Below are 24,949 nucleotides of genomic sequence, written 5' to 3' on the forward strand. Positions count from 1 at the left end.
CCCAGTGAAACAGCTGATTGACAGCATATCCACTGATTGCCACATTCAGCTGCAAGGAGTGGTCAGAGAAGGCCCTCAGGTCAACAGACATAGGTCAAGATAGTCACCAAGGCCATAGATGAGGGAAAGGTTGTTCACACAGCCTAACTTGACCTCACCAAGGCTTTTGACACCATTCCCCACTCGGGTATTGCAGAAAAACTGACCAACCTGAACATAAATCCCTATGTCACAAGATGGGTTGCCAACTGGCTTACAGACAGAACTCACACGGTAAGAATAGTGGTCTCCAGGTCTGACTCTAAACTAGTCACAAGTCGTGTCCCGCAAGGCTCGGTCCTGGGACTCCTACTGTTCAGCATATACTTCTCAGAAGTACAGGCAAACACAGGAGGACTATGGCTAACCAAGTTCGCTGATGACTGCAAACTAGGAGCCATAACTGATTCTCTGGCTGACACAGACATCCTCCAAAAGGGCCTTACTGAGACGGACACCTGGTGCAAAGTCATGGCCTCAAGCTAAATGCCAAAAAATGCATAGTCATCCTGTTTGGGAAAAATAAAACACCCACGAATTACCACATAGGTGGCAGCCCCCTTAATACAGAAGAGGTAATAAGAGATCTGGGGACCCAGGTAGATAGTAATCTCTCCTTTGACAATCATATTGCCAAAGTAGCTAGGAAATCCTTCTATGTGGCCCATCTAATTACTAAAGGGTTTGCATCTAAAAATAAAGAGGTTATAGTGCCCCTCTACTCGTCACTCATCAGACCCATCATAGAGTACAATGCCCCATCTGGGATGTACATCACAAGACACTTCCAACAGCTGGAGAGACCACAAAAGAACCCCACCAAGAGGATTACTGGCCTCAAACATATGTCCTATGCAGCCCTACTGAAAAAACTCTGTCTGTACTCAGTGGCATATCGCTTACTCAGAGGTGATCTCTGCCTGATTTACAAAGCCATGTCCAACTCAGAATTGATGGACATGCTCCACCTAAAGAAATCCAAGTCACTGCAAGTCACGCGCTCTAGTGAGCTAAACCTCACCACAACAATAAATAGAACATGCTGGAGGAATAGATTCCTGTCATAGAGACTTCCCATGCTTTGGAACAAAATTCCAAACTATATTAGGCAGAGCTCCTCACTAACACTCTTCAAGAGAAGTCTTGACGAGTGGATAGGTAACAGAAAATACACCCCTGGGATCACTTCATTGGCTCTGCATGACAGAGGCTCAGTTAATTAATCAATGGGGTGGTGAAAGCCGACACACTCTGGCTAGGCTTATAAATGACCTCAAGCAGATAGCCTAGTACCTACCTATGAACCTATGAAGACCTGGAAGTTGACTGGCGAGAAAGTGGAAGGATACAAGTCAATGCTCAATTCTCTAATACCTTGAAAAAAGGAGAAAGTAGGTGGTGATGAAGAAGAAAAAGAATGATTGTGTCTCAAAACAGCATGTGTGAGGACTACAAAACAGATATTTGGCCAGGCAATGTATGGAAATGATGAACATAAAGACTGCTGGTGACAGAATGTGGAAGTCCAGGAAGTGTTCAAAAGAAAGAAGGTGTACAGGAAAAAGTGGGTGATAGAAAAGACAGAAATGGCTAAGAAAGAATACTAGTTGTCTAATAAAGAGGCTAGGGCAGCAGTTGCAATAGCAAAGAACAAGGCATTTGAGACACTCTACTAGCTTCTGGAATGTGACTCAGCAGATGGCATAAAGAAACTCTGCCATGTTGAAAGGAAAAGACAGAATGATAAAGAAAATAGTCATCAGATACTCTTTGTAAGGGATGCCAGCAACAAACTACTCACCAGTCTACAGGGCATCAAAGGTAGACAGAAGAAGTACTTTCAGCAGCTTCTGAAAGAAGATAACCATACAGAAGCAATGCTACCCCACACATAGCCTACAATGAAAGAAGAGGAGCCCATCCCAGCACTAAAGAACATGAAGTTCAGGAAAGCGGCAGGCTCAGATGGGGTTATTGCAGATATGATGAAGCTGTTGGGTGAGTTAGAGGCAAAATTACTGTAGAGGGTGTTCATACCAACATTAAAATAGGAAGGTGTGTCCCAGATGCATGAAGAATGAGCATTCTAGTGCTAGTGTACAAGAACAAAGGGGGCATTTATACCTATGAGCAGTACAGAGGTATCAGACTCCTATCACATTACATGAACGATATAGACAGGTTATTGAGAGGGTGATTGGTAAATAGATGTATAGAGTAGTTGAAGGTAAGATAGGGGTAGAGCAGTTCAGATTCAGATCAGAATGCAGCACAACCGACTTGATGTTTCCAGCAAGGCAAGAAGTTGAAAAGATGTTAGTAATTTGGAAAGAGTCCAGCTGGGCACTCCTAGACTTGGAGAAAACATATAACAGAGTCCCAAGAAAGATGATTTGGACAGTCCTGCAAAGTCTCAAAGTCCCATTATTGCAGGCTATGTACAAGGACCAAATAACACAATTACAGTGTTCAGGCTCACATAGGCATTCCCAATGGGAGTAGGTGTGCACCAGGGTTCATCTTCTAAGCCCACTGTTGTTCATACTGTTTATGGGCTACTTTAGCAAACAGGGGTGAGGGGACCAGTCAACAAAGCTGCTGCATGCAGACCATGTGGTATTACAGGCAGACTCTGATCAGCTGCAACATATGTCAGGGGGATAGAATGGAATGCAAAACTTAAGGCACATGGGATGAAACTGAGTACAGATAACAGATCTGTAATGAATACAAATGGTGTAAATCAGGCAAAGTTGAAAACTGGGATAAAAGGGAAAATAATGGAAAAGCTTAACAGCTACACTTATCTCTGAGGGGTAGTTGAGGAGAAAGGAAATCTGTATGAGGAAGTCAAAGCTATAATCAGAGGGGCTTCAGCCAAATTGCACAGAGTGTCATGGGTAGTGTGTGCCAGAAGAATGCCAAAGAAGCTGATTTGTAAGTTGTACAAAATAGTGGTGTGACCAGTACTGCTATATAGTACAGTACAGAAAAAGAAACAGTAATGACAGAGCAGTTAAGGAAACTAGAGATGATAGAGATAAAATGTCTAGGATGGGTGGAAGGATACACACTAAGGGACATATGCAGAAATGTGGACAATGAAAACAGAAGCCCAAGTAGCTTCAGTTGCAAAGAAAGTCAAAGAGAACAAATAATGCTGGTTTAGGCACATGTGCTAGGAGATAGAAGACAACAGTGTCCAGTAAGGAGATAGACTGCGTAAGAGGAGACCTTCAACAGTCAGGCATGACTATTAAAGAAGGCAGATGAGTGGCATTGATTTGCAAAAGTTGGTAAATGATGAGGCAATACCTCGACCCCATGTAGAAAATGGGAAACAAGCGGGTTGATGATGATGATAATGAATATGAATGCTCACAAACTCAGAATGGAAATTGTTCTCTAAAGTTTCACAAATTGTCATATTTTGAAAGCTGTATAACCTAGAATCGCATTGTCAGAATGCTTTTGTTAGCTGAAAATGGACAGCAAGAAATTTCTGTCAGGGAGCTTACTTATGGAGATATTTACAGAAATATGAGAAAATGGTGCTTAACTGTATAATTTGTGGAAGTATTTAATTTTAGACTGCACCCATTCCTGGCTGCTAGGGCAGTAAGTGGGGTCATTTGAGTGACAGGCTGAATCAATTCACTGCAGTTTTCAGTGACAGCAGCATATGCCGCTAACGCTTTAAAGTACTGTCAATTCATTGGAAGCTCTTTTCCTATGCTTTGTATGCACAGATGAAGACACCAATGGTGTTGCAGCCTCTCCATTTCATTCTTATGGAATGTTCAGATTTTGCCTCATATTTTTGGTCTGTTCCTCATAAAAGTTGTGGTTTTCTGACAAAACATTGAGGACTGGGGTCACAAAATAATGAATTTGTATTCAAGCCATGTTCATGGCCTTTGGAGTGTAACTGTTAACTCAATCAATGTAAAGTGATGAAAAACGACACCCCCAAGTCAGGCAAATTAAGTAAACTGAGATTATGAAAATATGGCATGAAAAGCTTTGAAGAAGGGCTGCGCACTTAATATTGAACCCCTTCCCCGTGTGCAACACTCACAGGAAGTGGAGGATGTCTTCGACACCCACTTGCCATTTCCATCACATACTACTGGATTTTAAAATAATCCCACATTGAAGGCCTCTATTTTAAAGTGGTTTTCTTCACTACTACCTGCAACCATTAGGCCCCTTACACTCAATCAGCCCATCCCTTTCCCCATTAGGCATGAGCTAATCACAGAATAATTGTTAATTTGTTCCTTAGTTTTATTCTGGACATTGGTGGTTTCTGGTATCAGACTTATTTTACTCCACTGAATATAACATGCATGCTAACACACATCCTCTTACTCTAGCAATGCCCTGAATTTATAAAAGCAATATTTAGAATATGTCCCTATTTTTAGTATGTCCAGTACAATAAATGCTTTGCTTTTCTATGCAATAAATTCATTGACTTGACTTTCATTTTCCCATCATGCTTCTTTAAGTGGGCGTGATCATCAGCATATTTTGCTGAGATGAATTTGTGGCTAACATGTTTAAAACACAAGCTTCAGTGGCTTGAACAACATCACCCATTTGTATGTAACAAAGCACAATGCACACAGGCACAGCAGGAATTGCCACTGTTGATGTCACCAGGAAGCCTGCAGGTGGTTAGGGTGCTACTCCCCAAAACTATAGCTCTGATGTGTGTTATAGTTAATGAAAGGGAATCGGACAGCTTACTTAATATGGAATGTCTACTAGTTTTGCTGCCCTGCTGCATGAGCATACAGACCCTGGACAATAAGTTACTAGCTAACCAGGTGTGTCACAGGTTTTTGTTTGAGCTGAACTATGAACAGCAAACCTTGCAAACCCAGCACTAAAGCTCCTGCTGAAAATGTTTGCAATGTTTTGAATTTCATCCTGATTTGAAGGGTTTTTACAGCACAAGGAGGCTTCCATTCATATAGAACTAGTGCTGGCTGGCAGGCACAAAGATCAGTTAAGAAAAGCCCTTCTCAGTTTCTTTCTCACTAACCAGTACCACCACTCTGGTATGTTAATTGCAAGAAGGATGATGGTTCACACACACAGGGTGCTACTTTATATTCAGTATTAAACAGCTGATTGCAAGTTTTTTTTTTTCTTTTAATATCTCTATGAAGCTGCTTTATCTTTATACAGTAACTAGGAATTCAGTCAAACAGTGAGGGTACTATGAGTTTGAGGCATTATAGCTACCCTATCAGCTCCTGGCAGGGCAGGTCTTCTGTGGCTCTTCCTGCTGCTCTGATTGGTGACTGTAGTGCAGCCGACAGCTTCCAACAACAGATGTATAATTACTGGCTCTTACTGTAAAGTTTGAATGGGTGGCCATGGTGGTGCAGTGATTAGCATTGCCACCTCACAGCAAGAGGTTCTCAGGTTCAATTCTCAACTGGAGTGCCTTCTGTGTGGAGTCTTCATGTCCTCCCTATGGTCAAGTGGGTTCCTCTGGGTGCTCCGTTTCCTCCCACATCCCAAAGACATGCAGTAGGTGAACTGGGCACTCTAAATTGGCCCTAGGTGTGAGAGTGTGTGTGTGCCTTCTGTGGGAGATTGGGCGCCGGGCTGGCAACTCGACACCGTAAAACTCCACTGCCAATCATGAGTGGACAGATGATCTGCTGTGGTGAACCCTAACCAGGAAAAGAAGAAGACTGTAAATAGTTTGAATACAATGGAGGCCTTACAAGTCAGATAATTCCTCTGCTGTACCTTTTTGAAAAGTGAAACTACTTGTGCAGTATCTTAGTATAATTGTATTCTGCGTGATAAGTTATAGTAAATGTTTTCATACTTTATCACGTTTTAAACCTTTCATTGTTACAGCTACTCATACAGTTCCTTTAAAATTGGCTAGCTTGCAAATGCATAAGTGTTAATACTTATGTATTTGCAAGCTAGTGAAAAAAAATGAAAAGGAAGGATATCATTCCATTTACAGAACAATGTATTCATGTATGTCTACATTTACAGAAAGCCTCCAAATACCTCTGATTCTGTCTTTGCTACTGAATAGCACTGTGTGGATTTGTCTACTTCTAACTATGCAGATCAAATCATGCTGTAGTTGCCTTAAACTTCCCTGGATGAATCTGCATTCCAGAAATGCAAACCTTACAGATGCCTTCAGGCACTTTAATGAGACCTGAAAAGAAGCTCCACGTCATGGATTGAAAAGTTGTATGCCAACTGCATCACTGAGTTACAAAAAGTGCTCTGCTCAGTTTTAAAACCTGTTATGAAAAATAATGGATGGACAAAGGCCCAAAAATAGAGACAGACTTTAAATATTTCTCTTGTAAACTTGAAAAGTTGCTAGAATAACAAGTTTTTCATTAGCATGCATTTTCTGAAAGATATAACGTCTGAAACTCAAATGTCTATCATTACTTAGTGATTTCAATCCTCAGGAATTTGCCAGAAATCCAGACATTTTATGACGAACAGACCAAAAACATGAGGCAAAAGTATGGGCATTCTGTAAAAATCTGGACATTTGAAAGGTATCTCATACACATACAGACATGCACAGATGTATATACATAGTTTAAAGTACTTCTGATTTCCTTTTCCTAATGTTTTTAACGAAAGGGCATATATCAAATGTATGCTAAAATAAATTCTGCTGTATATCACGACTGTTGTCAATTGGTTACATTTCCTTTAAAGACTAGAAAATGCTCATGCACTCCACCTGTGTAAGGACTGGCTAAAAGAAAGTGAGAGATGTCTGTTTCCATCGATCTCTGCACGAGTTATACGTCCCCTCTGCAAATATGTCACAAAAAAGCATAAAAGACCTTCATTATAAATGGTGACAGTGCACCTGGTTGATAGGGTTGCCACCTGTCTCTCTTCCTGCAGAACATTCTTGTCCTGTGAGTGTGTGGTGGTGGGGAGGTGCACATGTAAATTGCAAATATATTGATACTTTACAAGAAAAAATATTTTTGACTTCTCTAAGTATCACAGACAGCTTTGATACTACATTTAAATCACCTTAATGTATAAAGTATTATAAACGGTCAACAGTTAAAGCTCAGCATTTCAATACTGTGATGCTGCTTAAGGAAATTTGTCAGAAGTGATCAAAACTGCCTTTTAACCCAACTAATCAAATTGTTTTGTTTTGCTATGAAAGGCACGGCTCCATTGGAAGCAGTTGTGAGTAAATGTTTTCCTCCACTCTGTAATAAAACACCTGGAAAATAATTTCACTGCTCTGTATTTTGTTTTAGCAGCTGCTTTGCTCCTGATATCAGCAGGACTAATTACCCATCTAAGACTGTCTGCAGTACCTGACAGGATAAACTACAGAGTTCTCTGTGTCTGTGGCATCTCATGCAAGCAGAAACAAATTCCTCTGCAAAGTATGTGAGAAGCTAAGCTTTTAAAAAAAGTGGGTGGGCTTTCCCTTCCTTTGATTCCAAGGCAAGAAGAAATGAATGCTTTATAAGTACAAGCAGGTTTATGTTACCTACACAATATTGAAACTATACTGTAGGAAGAAGTGCAACCTAAGGGTTGAGTTAAACTGTAAGAGAAGGTGGACCTTTCTTTTAAGTCTCTTCTGAGCAATTATTCCACAATGATAAACTGGCTGGAATGATTTGACACCACTCAAAATGACTATTGCTATAAATGTAAGAGAAACTTATTATTATTTTACAGTGAAAATCAGTGCCAAAATTGTGAACCTTTTAGAAGAAATAAGTGCAACAACTTGGACTCAAGTATTTCACTGGGTACCATCACGTAGAAGTCTGACTTGCAGGACTGCGCAGACACTAGACTCATGTTGTACACTGACAACATGTAACAGAACAAAATGAAAGTCTTGGTTTAAAACTACATTTCCAAGGCAAGACAAGGCAGACAACTATAACAGCTTGTTACTGCATTCAACCAAAGTAATTAATTAACAGGCAAGATTACTTCAAAGTTGATGCTTACAAGATAGCCATTTAGCAGCACTTTTCTTCTGATGTTTGTTTTAGCAGTTGCACTCAAGTACCATACTGTTGATAAAGCTAATAGATTCCAACATTCCACTTAAAAAAGCAGTGCAGATGAAGAAAGGTGATGCAAGTAGTGCAAGGTTGACTCTGTTGTGAAACAATGTGGTATTAGCCAGTATATGAATGCATAAATCTGTAAGTGAAATAAAGACCTAAGAAAACAAGGATCTCTGTGAACTGCCATCTGTAGTTGAAGACATGCTGAAACTGTTTTTACTCCCTTCTTACTATGATGCATTCTGCAGAATGACTGCAAAATGACTGATAGCTACAACAGTAAAACCAGAGTTGACATCTTTATAGGTAACCAAAGTGGGACTTTCTTTATGGAAACTTGAAACACTGTCCCATCTGTTTGAGTTGGCGATGACTCAGTTGGATGGAAAAAAATTACTTTTATTTAATTGTAGTTGTTTTTCTTAATTTATACAACAGTACAGTGTTTCTGATACAAAATAATTGTTTTATGGAACTATTAGGGGAATCTTGGGAAATATTTTCTATCTGAATACTGATTAAAAAGTAATTGACAACTGGGAACTCAACAGAACCTTTTTATTATATAACTAATAGAGAATTTGAGTGTTTTCATCCTTGTAAATTGGAACATCATCAGAAAATTCTGTAGAGATCATACCTTTCCTTTTAAAACAACTTACACCTCCCACACACCTTGCATGACCCAATAAAAATCTTCTATATGTGTGCAGTCCAAACATAATTGGACAATATTAAGTCCACCATTCAACATGTATTACATCAAAAATTCTACCACTTTATATCAAACTATATTTAAATCTCAAAGGATGTAATATAAAATAAACATATGTATTAAATTAAATATAAAATAATATAAACAATATAACAATCAATGGTAGCGTTGTTGCCTCACAGCAAGAGGTTCTCCCATTCGATTCTCGGCTGGAGTGCTGGGAGTGCCTTCTGCATGTCCTCCCCGCGGCTGTGTGGACCTTCGAAAGACATGCATAAATGGGCGTGCCTTCGTTGAAGGTTGAACATCGAGCTGGCACCATGGCGTTCATGAAAATCTACTGCCAGTCATTAGCGGACTGGAGTTCCACTGTGGCTACCCCTAACTGGGAAAAGCCAAAAGACAACAACAACATACACAAAATATAGACATGCAAAAATTGTACATATAAATATGCATTTCCCTAAAATATCAGGATATTTGTAATTTTTCATATGCTTTTCACAAGACATAACTGCCCAGATAGGTACTGTCCTGCATAAATAGTTTCATGCTTTAGCACTAATGCATGCTAATACATGAGTAATAAAACCAACTAACAAGCCAAAATAAGTAAGAAACACAATTTAATTGAAGATCTCAATGTATGCTTCATGCAACATTTCACACTTGCTTTTCATGAGAAGTATGACTTGATACAAATGCTGTTTAATTGGGTTACATCACATGCCTCAAAAAATTCACCAGTCAGAGCTGCCCAGTTGCACAACTGAGACCAGTTAAACAACTGAATAGCCCTTGCCTTGAAATTAAATTAGATGCAACCCTTGTCTTTAAATTAAATTAGATGCAAATCTATCATTCAGCCCTGGGCTTTCATATGCCCTGAATAAACACTGCTATCTGCTTTCATAACATAAATCTGAATTTCCCAATTGCCACCATGTTCATTTTGCTTGGCTTCCATAAACATATAGGTTGGGATTCATGGAAATGCACACATATCTGTGCAAGGCCTGTGGATAAAGATTACACTGTATGACATGCAAAACACACATTACATATGAATACCTTAACCCTAGTGCTACAGAGATGTCAGCCTACTCAGCTCTGATATGACATTCAAGAGTGATAGAATAGAGCAAATGTATCTAATTGCATGGGTCTCATGGTACATTTCAGGGCAGACCAAGAAGAGCATGCAGTGTGTACCCATGATGAGTACTAACATTCATAATTAAGGAGCCACAAATAAGCAGTGATAAGTCATGTATAACTGAAGTGACTACTTGTTCCAGTATGTTGTGCTTTCCATCAGCAAATACTACAAAGAACAGTATTCTTATAAAGTGTAGTATATTAGTATTACCCAAGTGGTGACTGAAATCATGCAATCATTGTTATCCTTGTTGATAGAAATGGGGAATATAGGACAATATGAAAAGGGGAAAGTAAGCATAAGAAAACATACAAAGCAGAAATAGGAGAGGGGTAAGTGGGCAGCAGGAAGGTCATATACTTTTTGGGCATAGTTCCCCTTTTACTTATATGAAGAAAAGTGATGATGGATACAGTATGAAAGAAAAGCCTGGGTGTGGAAATAGGGTGTAGGATAGCATTTGGTAACAAACAATCAAGCAAGCTTGCACAGAACAGTACAGATATGCAGTAGTCTTTTACACATACAAGGATGCAGTGATGATGGTCAGAAACACAAGTGGTAAAAAATGGTGATTGGGAAGGTTAGGCTACACACAGGAATTTGAACAGGATACATTAGGAAGAGGTAACAGTATAAATGGGATAGGGTGGGGTGCTGACCAGAGATGGCTGTTAAAGAAACTTGTAGGGCTACTTATACAAAACCATTGCCAGCTGAAGATCAAATATAGGTACTGCCGTTTGGTGCCTGGCTCTCCATTGACCCGGTATTTAGGGCCTGACAGTCCAACAAATCTGCAATTCACTGCTGCATATCATTTGTCTAGGCAAGACATTGGTTATCCTGACACCTAATTGCAGTCTCAACAATCAGCTGTAGCTATGGTTACTCAGTAAGTGTTGGCACATAGCTGTCCACCACAAACAGGTCTTCAGCCCTCTGCAGTGAACCATCCATACACCTGTAATCAGATCTCCCTTAAGGCAAAAAAAAAAAAAAAAGAGAAAGAGAGAGATAGTAGTGGAAGTGTCCGGTCCTGCCAGTCTTACATTTCCACACCAGTTGGACCTGCCTGCAGACTAGAGACACAGCAGAAAAAAATCTCATAAGCGTAAGATGTCATTGAACACACTGAACTCTATGACAAATAGCAATGGTATATAGCCCATCTTACAGCTGTCCTTTCTCATGTCATGTGACACTCCATCCCATTAAGATGTATCCCATAATGAACTGAAAGATGCATGTGTATACATTCTAATGACCACCTAGTGGGATATCCATTTATTTTGAAGCTAAGAAATACAGAGCTTATCACAAGGTGTTGTGTTCACTATTAAGATTCCCACTTCTGCAAGCATCCATGACAATGTTACTTTACCTCCTTATAATGGCACTGTCATTTATTTTTATTTATATATTTATTGCCATTTGATTACCAGGAAAGTCTGTTTGTTTAAAAGCCCATTTTCATTGAAGGCCTGGGGAGAAAAGCTCCAAATTATTACAAAACATTTTAAGAAAATGTTTTCAATCTTCAAAACTAAAACAAAAACATCTGCAGTTTACATAATTATAACAAATTAGTGATAATTCAAAAACTTTGGTTAAGAATCAATGCAAGTTATAGGACAATAATTTAATATTTATAGAAATTTTAGACAGTTTGTAGAGAAATTAAAGGTGAGTTAGTCTAATACAAACAGGAATTACAATACAAAGTGAGGGAAAAGCAGGCTTATTATATATTTAGAGAGAAAATCAGGGAAGACAATTTGATAAAAGTAAGGAAGTAAGTGAAGAATGGAGAGTAATGATGTATAAGGAATGAAAGGGGACTTGTTCACATTTAGGGGTGTAGTTTATCTTGGCTCTAGACTGCTAGTTACCTGTTGCCTTTGCAAGCTTCAAGTCCATGCCACGTTGGTTATCCACTTTTTCTAAGGGTCCATCATGTGGACCCAGAAGCTACAAACAAGTGTATCTGAAGGAAATAAAGAAATATTTGTGTTATCTTTACACCACACATCGGAGCCCTCTCTGTAAGTGTTACTTGTCATCAAAATCTTGCAGGATGCTAAATGCCAAATGATATACCAAAATGGCAGCAACTCATGTAAATACACACCTGTGACTCTCATTCTGTGAAAGTATTCACTATTCATTTGCACAGCACATGTGCACACACATCTGCTTCTTGCTTCTACCTTGGGAAATTGACAATCGTACATTAAAGTCACAGTTAACTGGCACCCATGGGGATTGGTAGATGCCGGATAACTGTAGTCTCTGGTTGCTTGAGAGTTACTATTAAAAATAGGCCTGACTAATATTGTACTCTATACTATTAGTTTGGTTTGACTTGTTCTCACATTGGGGAGAGAGGGAATTTATTCCTACCTTCCTTTTTAAAACTCAGAAACTTTAAAAACATAAGGTATGTTTCTGCAAAGGAAAAACAAAAAGCACAACGCATGAAAATTGTACTGTATTTCTTCAATTTTTTTTTTTTTTTTGCGAATTGCTTGAGAGTGCCGGTTGCTTGAGTTCCAGTTAACTACGAGTCTACTTATAACACTGTCCTGGATATGCTGCTCGTTATGACACCACTGACTGAATGTGAACTTAAGTGTAGCCTGTAAAATGGGTTTAAATTTGTAGTGCTTAGATTGCTGTTGCCATTTTGGTCATTGACATTGCTTGTCATGCCATACTGTGGGAGACTTGTAAGAATTGTAAATATGTGTTTTGCTGATGTGATGTATATTTTCCTTCCAAACATTTGTTCAAAGATGAGAGCCATGATAGACTAGTAAGCATTTTTCCTAGTGCTATGTGTATGTGAAACATAATGGTTTACAGGACTTTACTTTTTTAACTTTACATTTTGACTGTAGCAATTAACCAGACAGCACTTCCAGGCTAAATCCTAAAAAAGATCCATGGATCTCAGAGTTATACCATCATTAACAAATGCAGATTCAACAACTACAATAAATAAAGGATATTTGGACTGAGAAAAGGGCTGTACCATAGAATATCAGTAGACTATCCTCTGCCAAGGAGTCTTATCTGGCAACAAAGTACAATGTATGATTACTGCATGTTGTCACCATGCTATTTGGGGGTTGTATATGCTTTATTAGCAGGCATATTTATATGCTGTCCACTGTGGAAAAGTATTACATGGACAAATAGCACAATGTATAGCTCTTGCATACTGAAAAAAATGCTATTTGAGGGATAGTTTACGCATGCCATATCAACAGGTGATCTCACAGTCTATTCATTATGAGGAAGTGTGACATATTATTGTAGCATAACAATACATATGTTATTGGGGGGGGGGGTGTTACACATGCCTTATCAGCAAATGTATTTATGGGCTAGCCAATATGGAAGAATTATTAGGTGGTACAGAAGCATAACGTATAAAGCATAATATATAAGGTGTGGATATTGTGAATATGCTCTTGAGGGGTTTGCATATAGAAAAAATACATTCTTCATACCTGTATATAAATTCTTAGCAATGCAAAAGTCTTGTTTTCAACATGTACCGATAGGTGTCATTATGTCCACAGGACAATGCCGCCACAGGCTGTAGAATTTCCTCTGTGCTGAAAACAATATTCTGGTACATGGCCTTTAGATGATTGGCAGTGAAGATGAAGATTAGTTATTGCAGGACCCAGTTTGACAGTTTCTTTTTGTGGTACATAAATGCAGTAGAAGATCACACAAGGAGCCAGGTATGCTATGACTTCACTGATGCATCCCAGTATGTCAAGCAGAAGGTGCACAAGATTGCAAGATGGTGGCTACCCTGGTCAGCAAGAGTGAACGAAATGAAAGAATTCTTTGTATCACTAGGTGGACATGTTGACTTAGGACTTATCCCTAGCAGTGGGTGATAAGGCAGGCTAGTAGGTATACAACAGTTTTCCATGCACAGTTGCTTCCCTGGAGGGTACAACCTGCAGGCATGATTGACATTTCTTTTCATAGGCACATCAGGAGTGCATCAGATTACCACCACCACCAGCGAAGATAATGTAGAATAAGAGGGAATCGTCTGTATATAGAACCTTGTGCTACATGTCATAGAGGCACCATTATAACATATCATAATGTGATCACTATGTAGTTTCTATGCTGTATACTCACAAGTAAAAGCAGTTATGGGCTGTATGTAGAAATGTCTGAGGTTGGACAAGGTGCTTAATGTGCACAGTCCACTATAGCCTGGTGATGATATTCAGATAACTGGATATGTGTCATATTCAGACGGCATGGTTATGCTACAGCCTGTCCTATTCCTGGCTGTCCTGACGTTGAGAGATTCAGTGGTGCTCCAATTTGGTTGAAACTTCAGCTTCAACTGTATACACTGCTTCCTTACTGAGCACACTCACCACAGGCCGAGGGGCACCTAATGCTGACAAACATCAAGGCTGCGTCTGAGGTACAGGCAGCCATACCTCTTAACCTATAGCCATTAAAAACATGTACAAAGGCCCTTGAAACTAGGTATGTGCAGCCAAAAATCTGGACGTTTAATAATCATATTAATTGAATACCAAATAACACATAATGTTTTCTGCTTCCAGTAGGAATGTTGAATACTACTCAGAAACGTGTAAAAACAAAGAGTGACAAAAATAAATGCTAGACATATATAAGCACATTATCAAAGAGAAGTGTAAAATATATAGACTTTAATGAGCTGTACAGCAAAAATTTACCTCACTAGGTCATTTACTTTTCGCTTCAAAAATGGGAGATGTAAGATGTGTGTCCTGTTTCTTTAAATTATTGGTGCCATTAGTATGTTGGTCTTGTAATGAATATTTCTGTGTACTATGCAGTTTCAAAAATCGTGTGTGATGAGGGGGATTCAGAAAACTGTGATAAAGAGTAAATCATCCCTGAAAATAGTAACATACATTCAAAAATTGGTACATCTTGTGCAGGGGGTAAATCACACCTGAAAACAGGGATGTTCCTCCAAAATAGAGACAGTTGAGAGGTCTTCGACCAACACTGAACAGTAACCAGAAGATATGCTATAACGTGATATAAGGACAGTCTGCTGTCACACTGTCTTTAATAGAGTTGGTAGCTGCATCATGGTTGCTCCATGTAAAAATGTGTTATACATATCCACAAGGCAACCTAATATTATTTAACAAAACTGCAATTAGTGTTTAAATAATTATTTGAATAAGGATTTCAACATCGGTTTCAGAAGTACATATCCATTAAGACCCAATGCACTGTCAGCACATAGTCTAAATATCCACTTGGTCTCAATAACCTCAGTCTGATTCCGTAAATCCCCCATACATTGACTCTGTAATACATGATCAAATATTCAATATTCAAATAATTATTTAAATAATAATTGAGGATAATTGAGGTTTTGTTAAATAATATTAGGTTGCCTTCTGAATATGTATAACACACGTTTACATGGAGCATCTATGGTTTATTTATGTTACACAAGTTTATTTTTTATTTGTTTAATAGTATACATTTAGTCGCTCACTTATAAAACATGATCTGATCTTTTAAAATGGTATTTTAAGCTTATATTTTTTGCATATTAGATATGTGTTTTATAAAAAAGAGTGATATTGCTTTAAGGAGGTTTTCGTTGCATTAGATACTTTGTACTTAAGATCATGTGTCTGAAATTTTTAAATGGATTGGATAAAGGGTTTAGGAAAGGTATTAAGTTAATACAGGTACTTGCTGATTTTAATGGTCTGAAGAAGTGAGCTTGGTACTTGTGTAAGCACTTACAGATATTTAATAAAACCTGATTTTATATCCTGGCCATGTTTCGGGCTGCAAACTTTCTTGGATTTTTTATAGTTTTTGTAGTAACGTACAGTCTGTTTATCTTACTTGCTGGTATACTTATTGTTTTAACTATTTATTTATTTACATTTGTTTGCCAGGATAATCCACTGGGCCATAGTGAGCTCATTTTCAGTGGAGACCCGGGGAGAAAAGCTCCACAGTGAATTATACAATACAATACATCAATACAGAATACATACAACAAAAATAGATTAATATAATGAGTGTAAACAATGCAATAGTTGCAAAAGACAATTGAATGAGCAAGGTAAAAAAGTGAATACATTATTAGTTTACTATATCAAGGATAAAATGTTTGTGTAATTAGACTATAACAAGTTAGGATAAATACTTTGTACAATTAAGTTACATCTGTTGATTGCTTAGATTCTTGCAACATATTCTGAATGATTGACCCTAGTAAAGTCATATGCTTAAATATCGGTAGGCAAATATATGACAGAATAGTACCAGTACTGCAGTTAAGTAAATGGAGACAGAAGGAGTTGTAACAGAGTAGTAGTTAATGAAGATGCAAGGTAGTATCTGGTTTGGGCAGTGTAGTTTTAGCACGTGCATTGTCATAGAGATGAGAGGTCCCAAAATGCGTTGGATATATTAGAAAAGAAAACAAGAAGGATGCTTCATGCTTGCCATATGATTTATAAAAAACAGTGTATACCAAGATTATATATTCCCTGTTCCGAAGGAGGGATGGGCCTCCTTGAATTTGATTACATGTATAGCTCTACAATCGTGGGACTCCACACATATCTGCTGACCTCACAAGACCCAAATGTAGTGAAAGTTTTGAAACATGAGGAGAATAAATCTAAGATGACTTCCCTGCTTAGTCTAGCAGAAGCATATCGGCGTCAAGCAGGAATGGAAATCAAACCAAAAGTAGATAAAAATCAGGCAGCAACTGAATGCACCAAAAAAAACAAACGAAAGAATATAAGGTGAAGGACCAGATGAGAAAGTAAGAAATGTGGAGCATGCCTAAATATAGCTGCAAGTATAGAAAACCTTTGCAAGAACCTCATGCTGATCAGGAACAAACACAGGAATGGTTAAGGAGAGGCAAATTCAAACCATGAGATGAAAGGTTAATATTGCTGGCACAAGATAGTGGGCCATGTACATGTTGGCTTGCAAGGTCCATTGAACATGTGGGAGAAACAGACAAATGTAGGTTTTGTAAAGCAGAATTGGAAACCATTGTACACCTCGTTGCTGGTTGTGACATACTAATGGCAGAAGGACTGTATACTGAAAGGCCTAATAATGTGGCAAGACTGTTGCACTGGAGATTGCGCAATCATTATGGTACTGAAGTGGCTGAAAAACACTGGAAATATGAGCCACAAAGCATCATAGAAAATGATGAATTCTACATTACATGGGATCACCCATTACCAGCAGTTCAAAAGAAATGCTAGAAACCGAATATAGTGGTCCATGAAAAGAAGACAAAAGTAACATTGATCATTGAAATTGCCACTCCCAGTGACTACAGTGTCTTGCGTACAGAGAGACACAAAGTCATAAAGCATCAGGATCTGCAGGCAGAAATGAGAGCAATGTGGAAGAAAGATACCCAGTCAGTTCCAATAGTAGTAGGACCAATGGGTCTTATAAAACAGACTCTACAATCGTATTTAGATATGTTACCAATACATGTAACTCTGTATGAATTCCAGAAAGAGTCATTACTGGGTACATTGTGGGTGCTGTGAAGAGCACTTCTGGCTGACATCAAAGACTGAAACAATACTAATTTCATGAACTTTAATTGTACTTTAACTTAGGGATGGGGGACATTCCCATCATGGTATTAGAAACCCAAAAGATTTGGAGAAATTAAAAAAAAGAAAGGTATTGTTTCAGGGATTTTTATTAAAGATAGCTGCATTGCTGGTAGTCCTGAGTGATAGTGGGAGGGTGTTCCATTGCTTGGCAATAGTAGAGGAGTAGAGCATCTGTTTTTTCTATGTTCAAGTCCAGCTGAATTTTGCATCAGAGTGGTCTATTTGGATGGTACTGAGTAAGAAGAGAAGAAAGGGAAGGACAGGGCAGGTTGATGGTTTGAATAAAAGTTTGTGTGCAGTGGTTAATTGTAGATATGTAAGATAATGTGGGAGTTCTAGCCAGTCTAGTAGACGTAATGAGGCCCAATGATGAGATGAATATGTTGCATTGGTCATAAATTTTGCAATTTTATTATAGCACAAGTCAAGTTTGGATTTCAGGTAAGATTGGATATTGGTAAGAAGAGCGGCACCATATAGAAGAGATGGTAGCAGAAAAGAAGAAGCAAGAAATAGTTTTGCAGAGTGGGTGAGGAAATATTTGTGTCTATAGAGCATGCCCAGTTTTGGTGTGTTTTTCTTTTGATTTGCTGTGAATATGTAGGTCAAATATTAGGTTTTCATCTATGATGACACCTAGTAGTTTTGTATTTGGGACAACTTCAATGATGGTGTTATTTAGAGAATGAATAGTGCATTCCTCCTTGTTTAGGGATGTGTTTTTAGGGGTAAATAGCATGAGTTTAGCTTTTGGGGGGTTTAGGGCAAGATGATTATTGGTCATCCATGTTTCCGTAGAAGTGAGGGCACTTTGGGTAAGTTGCTGTAGTTCTGATGTGGATGTAACAGTGCAGATGATGGTTGAGTCATCCACATATTCTATTACAGTTACAATTTTGTGAACAGGAGGGACTTGTTTGTGGTGAATACATATTTTAAGAAGAGGGAGGAGCATAGGGTGACATACAAGTGGAAGATGACCACAGGTGGATTATATCCTATATAGGAGAGCCAGTCTGAAGGAGATTGGAGACTGTAAAGTGGTGACAGGGGAAAGCATAGCTAGGCAGCATAGGATGTTGGTCTCTAGGATGACATCAGTGATCAAAAAGAGGATGAGGAGAGTGAGTGCAGTGCCAATGATCAAATGGTGGAAATTGACAAAGGATGACTGTAAGGTGGAGTTCAGGGAAGAGTTAAGACAGACACTGGATGGCAATGAAGAGTTACTGAATAACTGGGTAACTGCAGCAGAGCTGGTAAGGGAGACAGCTAGAAAGGTGCTTGGTCTGACATCTGAACAGAGGAAGAAGGACAAGGAAATCTGGTGGTGGAATGAGGAAGTACAGGAGAGTTATATAGAGAAAGAGGTTGTTGAGGAGGAAGTGGGATTGTCAGAGAGATGAAGAAAGTAGACAGGTGTATACGGAGAAGAGGTGTATGGTGAAGTGAGATGTGACAAAGGATAAGGATAAGGCATATGGACAGCTGTACCTAAGGATGGACGTTAAGGAGGGAAAAAAGGACCTGTGCTGATTGGTTTGACAGAGGGACCGAGCTGGGAAAGATTTGCAGCAGGTAAGAGTGATAAAGGATAACAAGGGAAACATACTCACAAGCGAGGAGAGTGTGTTGAGCAGATTGAAAAAGTATTTTGATGGGTTGGCAAATAAAGAGAATGAGAGAAAGAGAACATTGGATGATGTGAGGATAGTGAATCAGGAAGTGCAACGGATTAGCAAGGAGGAAGTAAGGACAGCTATGAAGTGGATGAAGAATGGAAAGTCAGTTGGTCCAGATGACATACCTGTGGAAACATGAAGGTGTTTAGGGGAGATGGCAGTGGAGTTTTTAATCAGATTGTTTAATGAAATCTTGGAAAGTGAGAGGATGCCTGAGGAGTGGACAAGAAATGTTTTGATACCAATTTTAAGGGGTCTGTATCATATGAGCGAATCGCACAAATTGTGAACGCTCATAATATTGAACGTACCAGACCTCAAACTTCCTATTGTGGGGGGCTGCACCCCCCCTGCTAAATATATATTCCAACTCCTAGATCGCACTACAGTGAGGAAATGGCAAATATCCCATTCTTCACTGTACCATGATCTCAGAAAAAGCACTTTGAGGTCCGGTACATTCGATATTATGAGCGTTCACAATTTGTGCAATTTGCTCATATGATATGGGCTGTTTTTAAGAATAAGGGTGATGTGCAGAGCTGTTGTAACTGCAGAGGGATAAAACTGATTAGTCACAGATTGAAGTTATGGGAAAGAGTAGTGGAAGCTAGGTTAAGAAGGGAGGTGATGATCGGTGAGCAGCGGTATGGTTTTATGCTGGGAAAGAGCACTACAGATGCGATGTTTGTTCTGAAGGTGTTGCTGGAGAAGTATAGAGAGGGTCAGAAGGAGTTGCATTGTGTCATTGTGGACTTAGAAAAAGCATATGACAGGGTGCCTAGAGAGGAGTTGTGGTACTGTATGAGGAAGTCGGGAGTGGCAGAGAAGTATGTAAGAATGGTACAGGATATGTACGAGGGTAGAGTGACAGTGGTGAGGTCTGCAGTAGGAGTGATGGATGCATTTAGGGTGGAGGTGGGATTACATTAAGGATTACCTCTGAGCCCTTTCTTATTTGCAGTGGTGATGCATAGGTTGACAGACGAGATCAGAAAGGAGTCCCTGTGGACTATGATGTTTGCTGATGACATTGTCATCTGTAGTGAGAGTAGGGAACAGGTAGAAAAGACTCTGGAGAGGTGGAGACATGCTCTAGAGAGGAGATGAATGAAAGTCAGCAGGACTAATAATATATGTTTGTGAATGACATAGAGAACAGAGGAGTGGTGAAGATGTAGGGAACAGAGTTGGCAAAGGTGGATGAGTTTATATACTTGGGATCAACAGTTTGGAGTAATGGTGAGTGTGGAAGAAAGGTGAAGAAGTGAGTACAGGCAGGGTGGAGAGGGTAGAGAAAAGTGTCAGGAGTGATTTGTGATAGACAGGTACCAGTAAGAGTGAACGGGAAGGTCTACAAGAGGGTAGTGGGCCCAAATATGTTATATGGGTTGGAGACAGTGGCATTGACGAAAAGACAGGAGTGATAGAGCAAGATGCAGAGGACAGGAAGAAATGGAAACAGATGATCCACTGTAGTGACACCTAACAGGAACAGCTGAAAGAATAAAAGAACTCATTAAAAGTTATCTATATTATACTGCTGTGCTCATTCCATCTCTTTTTCTTTTGGTGGTGGTGTTGATTTGTGTTTGTTCCTGGTTTGTTTGTGGTTTTTGGCATTTGCCATTTGTCCTGTTTTGGGTTTTGGAAGTTTTGTTCATGACAATAAACACAATTACATTAGTTACCCAGTACTGGATTTTAAACACCCTCCCTGTCTGTTTACACAATCTATACAATTAAAATTATCACAAGTGCCACAAGCAAAGTCTGAGCTACAAAGAGCATAGGTTCATAGGTTCATAGGTTCATACTAGGCTATCTGCCCTGGGGCAATTATAAGCCTAGCCCGATTCTGTATGGCTGACACCACCCCTTGATTTGAGTATACTGTGCCCTTTTTAAGGTTTAGTTTACTGTGCCTCTGTCTAATAGTGACACAGGAGTAATCCCTGGGACAAACCTACGATCCCCCATCCACCTATCCAGATTTTTCTTGAAGAGATTCAGTGAGGTGCTCTGCCTCACATGAACTGGAATTCTATTCCAGAGTGAAGGGAGCCTCTGGGTTATGAACCTGTCCCTCCAGCAAGTTCTATTTATTTCTGTGCTGAGGTTCAAGTCCTGGCTCTAAGGGTTTAGATTTACTGAGGTGGAGCATGTCCATTAATTCTGGATTTGACATAGCTTTGTATGTCATTTTAACCAAGCAGCATATGGCATCTGATTGAGACCCTTGATCCTCTTGGTGAGATACTTTTGGGGTCTCTCTAATTGCTGCAAGTGTCGGGAAGGTACATCCCAAAAGGGGCATTGTATTCTATGATGGGCCTGATGAGGGATGAATAAATCTCTTGATCTAGATGTGAAACCCTTTGTGATGAGGTGGGCTATGTAGAAGGTCTTTCTAACCACTTTGGCAATGTGGTTTTCAAAGGAGAGATTGCTATCAACTTGGGTCCCCAGGTCCCTAATAACTTTCTCTGTACTTAATGGGTTTCCGCCTATGTGGTAATTTGTCATTGTTTTGCCAAAGGGCATGACTATACATTTTTTGGCATTTAGCTTTAAACCATGGCGCTAGCACCAGTTATCTGTCTCTGTGAGACCTTTTTGAAGGATGTTTGTGTCAGCTGGAGAGTCGATTATGGTGTCCAGTTTGCAGTAACTTGGTGAGCCATAGTCCTAAAGTATATACCGAACAAGAGTGGTCCCAGGACAGAACCCTGTGGGATGCCACTTGTGACCGGTTTCAAGTCTGACATGGCTCCAGCAACTCTGACTCTGTGGGTTCTGTCTTTGAGCCAGTTAGCGATCCATCTTGTGACATAGGGGTTTATATTTAAGCTGGATAGCTTATCTATGATGCCCAAGTGGGGTATTGTGTCAAATGCCTTTGCAAGGTCCAGATAGGCTGTGTGGACTACCTTCCCTTTATCTATGGCCTTGGTGACTGTTTTGAAGAAGTCAACCAGGTTCAAAAGGCAGGATCTGCCCTTGACAAAGCTGAACTGGGTAGGATCTAGTGTCTGTAGGTTCCCCAATGTCTTTGTTTATGAACTCCATGATGATCCTCTCCATAGCCTTGCAGACTAAGCTAGTCAGGCTTATGGGGCGATAGTTTCCAGGGTCCGTAGAGGCTCCACCTTTGTAGAGTGGGACCACTGTTGCTGTACGCCATTCTGTGGGCACATATCCTGTAGTGAGGCTGAGATTGTATAGCTGTTTTATTTGAGGGATTAGTTCCTCTTGGAGTTCATGTAACCTGGGATGCCATCTGGTCCCATGGAAGCAGTATTTTTGCTTTGGAGAGGGCAGCTTCACCTGAGCATCAGAGATGTTTGGGAGGCAGCCCTCTGCCGGGATAGATACTTGCTCTTTTGGGGAGGAGAAGTTTGCACTGAACTTGTCTGCCAGGATATTGTCTGTGGGTTCAGTGTATTTTTGTCATTTAGAATCAACTCAGAACAAGTCCGGGAGTTGCATCCCAGGTTCCTAACATAACTGAAAAAGCCTTATGATTGCCTTTGGTGTCCTGTGCAATTTTTCTCTGCTGGCCTTGGAGGATTTTATGAGGATCGTAATTTTTGCTAGTACTGATCAGAGATGCCTTCCTATTAGGAATCATGTAGTAGCTTTGTTGTACAGTTTTGGATGATTGGGTCTTGGTTTTGTTTGGGATAGCATGATCCATGCATTCCTGGAGATGTCCAGGATTCTGCAGTTTGGGCCATAGTTTCCACTGGCCCTGGGGCCTTGAAGCATTCCACTTCAGTTTTGAGAAGTGAGAAGTTCACTTTTGAGAAGTTTTTCACTGTGGTTTTATGGGCTGGGGGTGGGGTCGGGATGTGGACATCCAGTGAAATGAATTTATGGTCTGAACTTACCAATGAGGGATATACTTCTGGTGTGGAACATAGAGTCCCCATGTTGGTAATGATCAGGTCTAGTATGTTGTCCCCTCTTGTGGGAGTGGTGACTAGTTGTTCCATAGCATTTGAGTTTATAATTTCCAGGAACCTTTGGGCTAAGGTGCTGGGGCTTGAGTAGTGCTCCCAGTCAATGTTTGGGTAGTTGAAGTCACCCAATATAATGGTGTTCGGAGAGATCTTCATGTTCTCCAATGTTTTCAGGAAAGCGATTCCTGACTTTGAGAGGGTGGTCTGAAGGATGCTATAAACTGAAAAGCAGTCTTGCCCACTGTTAGTTGCACATGGATGGAGTCCAATACTTTGTGCAATACCACTAACCTGGAGGTGTGGATATCCTTGATAAATATGGAAACTCCCCCTCCTTTTGTTTTGAGGCCGAAAAGCATGATATGAGGTATAGCCTGGTAGTGCTGGGGTGCTCTCTGGAGCCTTGAACCAGGTTTTTATTACTGCACAGATATCGATGTTTTCCATACTGAGGAGAGCTTTGAGTGCGTGCTTCTTGAGGTTAAGACTTCTGGCATTAAGCAGCATTACCCTTAGTTTCTTGTACCTTGTGCTGTCTATGGGGGTGGGTTTGACTTTTGAGCCTTGCCTAAAAAAGGCACTATGGGGGTGGCAAGAGCCTTTGCCAATATCCAAAAGCCCAGTGGTGACAGGTGCAAGCCGTCCCTAGTGAAGCAACGTGGCTTGTCGATCATGTCATCCCAGGCTGACAGACACTGGATCCCCTTTGAATGACACCAAAATTTTAGCCAATTGTTGAAATCGATCATTTTGTCTTTGTACTGTGGCATCATTCTAGGTGAGGGTAAGATGCTGCTCAAGGTCAGGGTCATACCAGCCTGGGCTACATGATCAGACTCTATGTCTCTTTTCATGTAGTCCAGGGAGGTCAGGTCATTCACACCAGCATGTACAATGACTGAGTCATATTTGTATTTGCTTTGGAGTGACCTGAGTGCTTGCATTATGTGGTGGATCCTAGCAGGCAGCTCACCATGACCTTCTCTTTATTCAGCCTGGTGAGCAGGGCGTCAGTGTGTCTGACAATAGAGTCACCTATTACAAGAGTATCAGGTGTGTTATTCAGCCTTAACACTGACTTTGTGGGCTATGTGTTGTGCGTGTTTTGTTTGGAGGTAGCGTTTGCTTGGATGTCTGCTTTGGAGGTCTCTGTTTCTTAGGTAGATTTTATTTAGAGCCTCCAGTATGTGTATTTATGTGCTTGGTTCTGATGTGGTGGGACTATGTGATACTGGAATTGTGTTGTGTGAGGTTACCTTCTCCTCCTGACTGGTTACACCAGTTTTGAGATGAGAGAGCTCAGCCTCCAGTTTGGCTAAATAGTTGCATCTCTCACATATATTTGAACCTGTTTGGAGGAGGAGAGGGTTGTCCGTGTACATGAGACAGTTGTAACATTGCCTCAAAATTCCCAGATTCACCAGCTGGACTGGAGAGGAAACCATTGACTGACCTTTGGACATGCTAGAGTAATATAGGAAAACTGAATTTAAGATGGACCAATATTGGACAGGGTAATATGATTTAATAGTGCTAACTTGTAGGATTACCTAATTGGACCAGTGAAGGGCCGTAGAATGAGAATATGGTGTTTAAATTGAGAGATAGAGCAGTTCTAAGGGAAAAAGTGAAGAGCAGACT

Source organism: Protopterus annectens, chromosome 2.part1 (genome assembly GCF_019279795.1).
Source record: "Protopterus annectens isolate FY-2018-M chromosome 2.part1, PAN1.0, whole genome shotgun sequence".
NCBI classification, from domain to species: Eukaryota; Metazoa; Chordata; order Ceratodontiformes; family Protopteridae; genus Protopterus; species Protopterus annectens.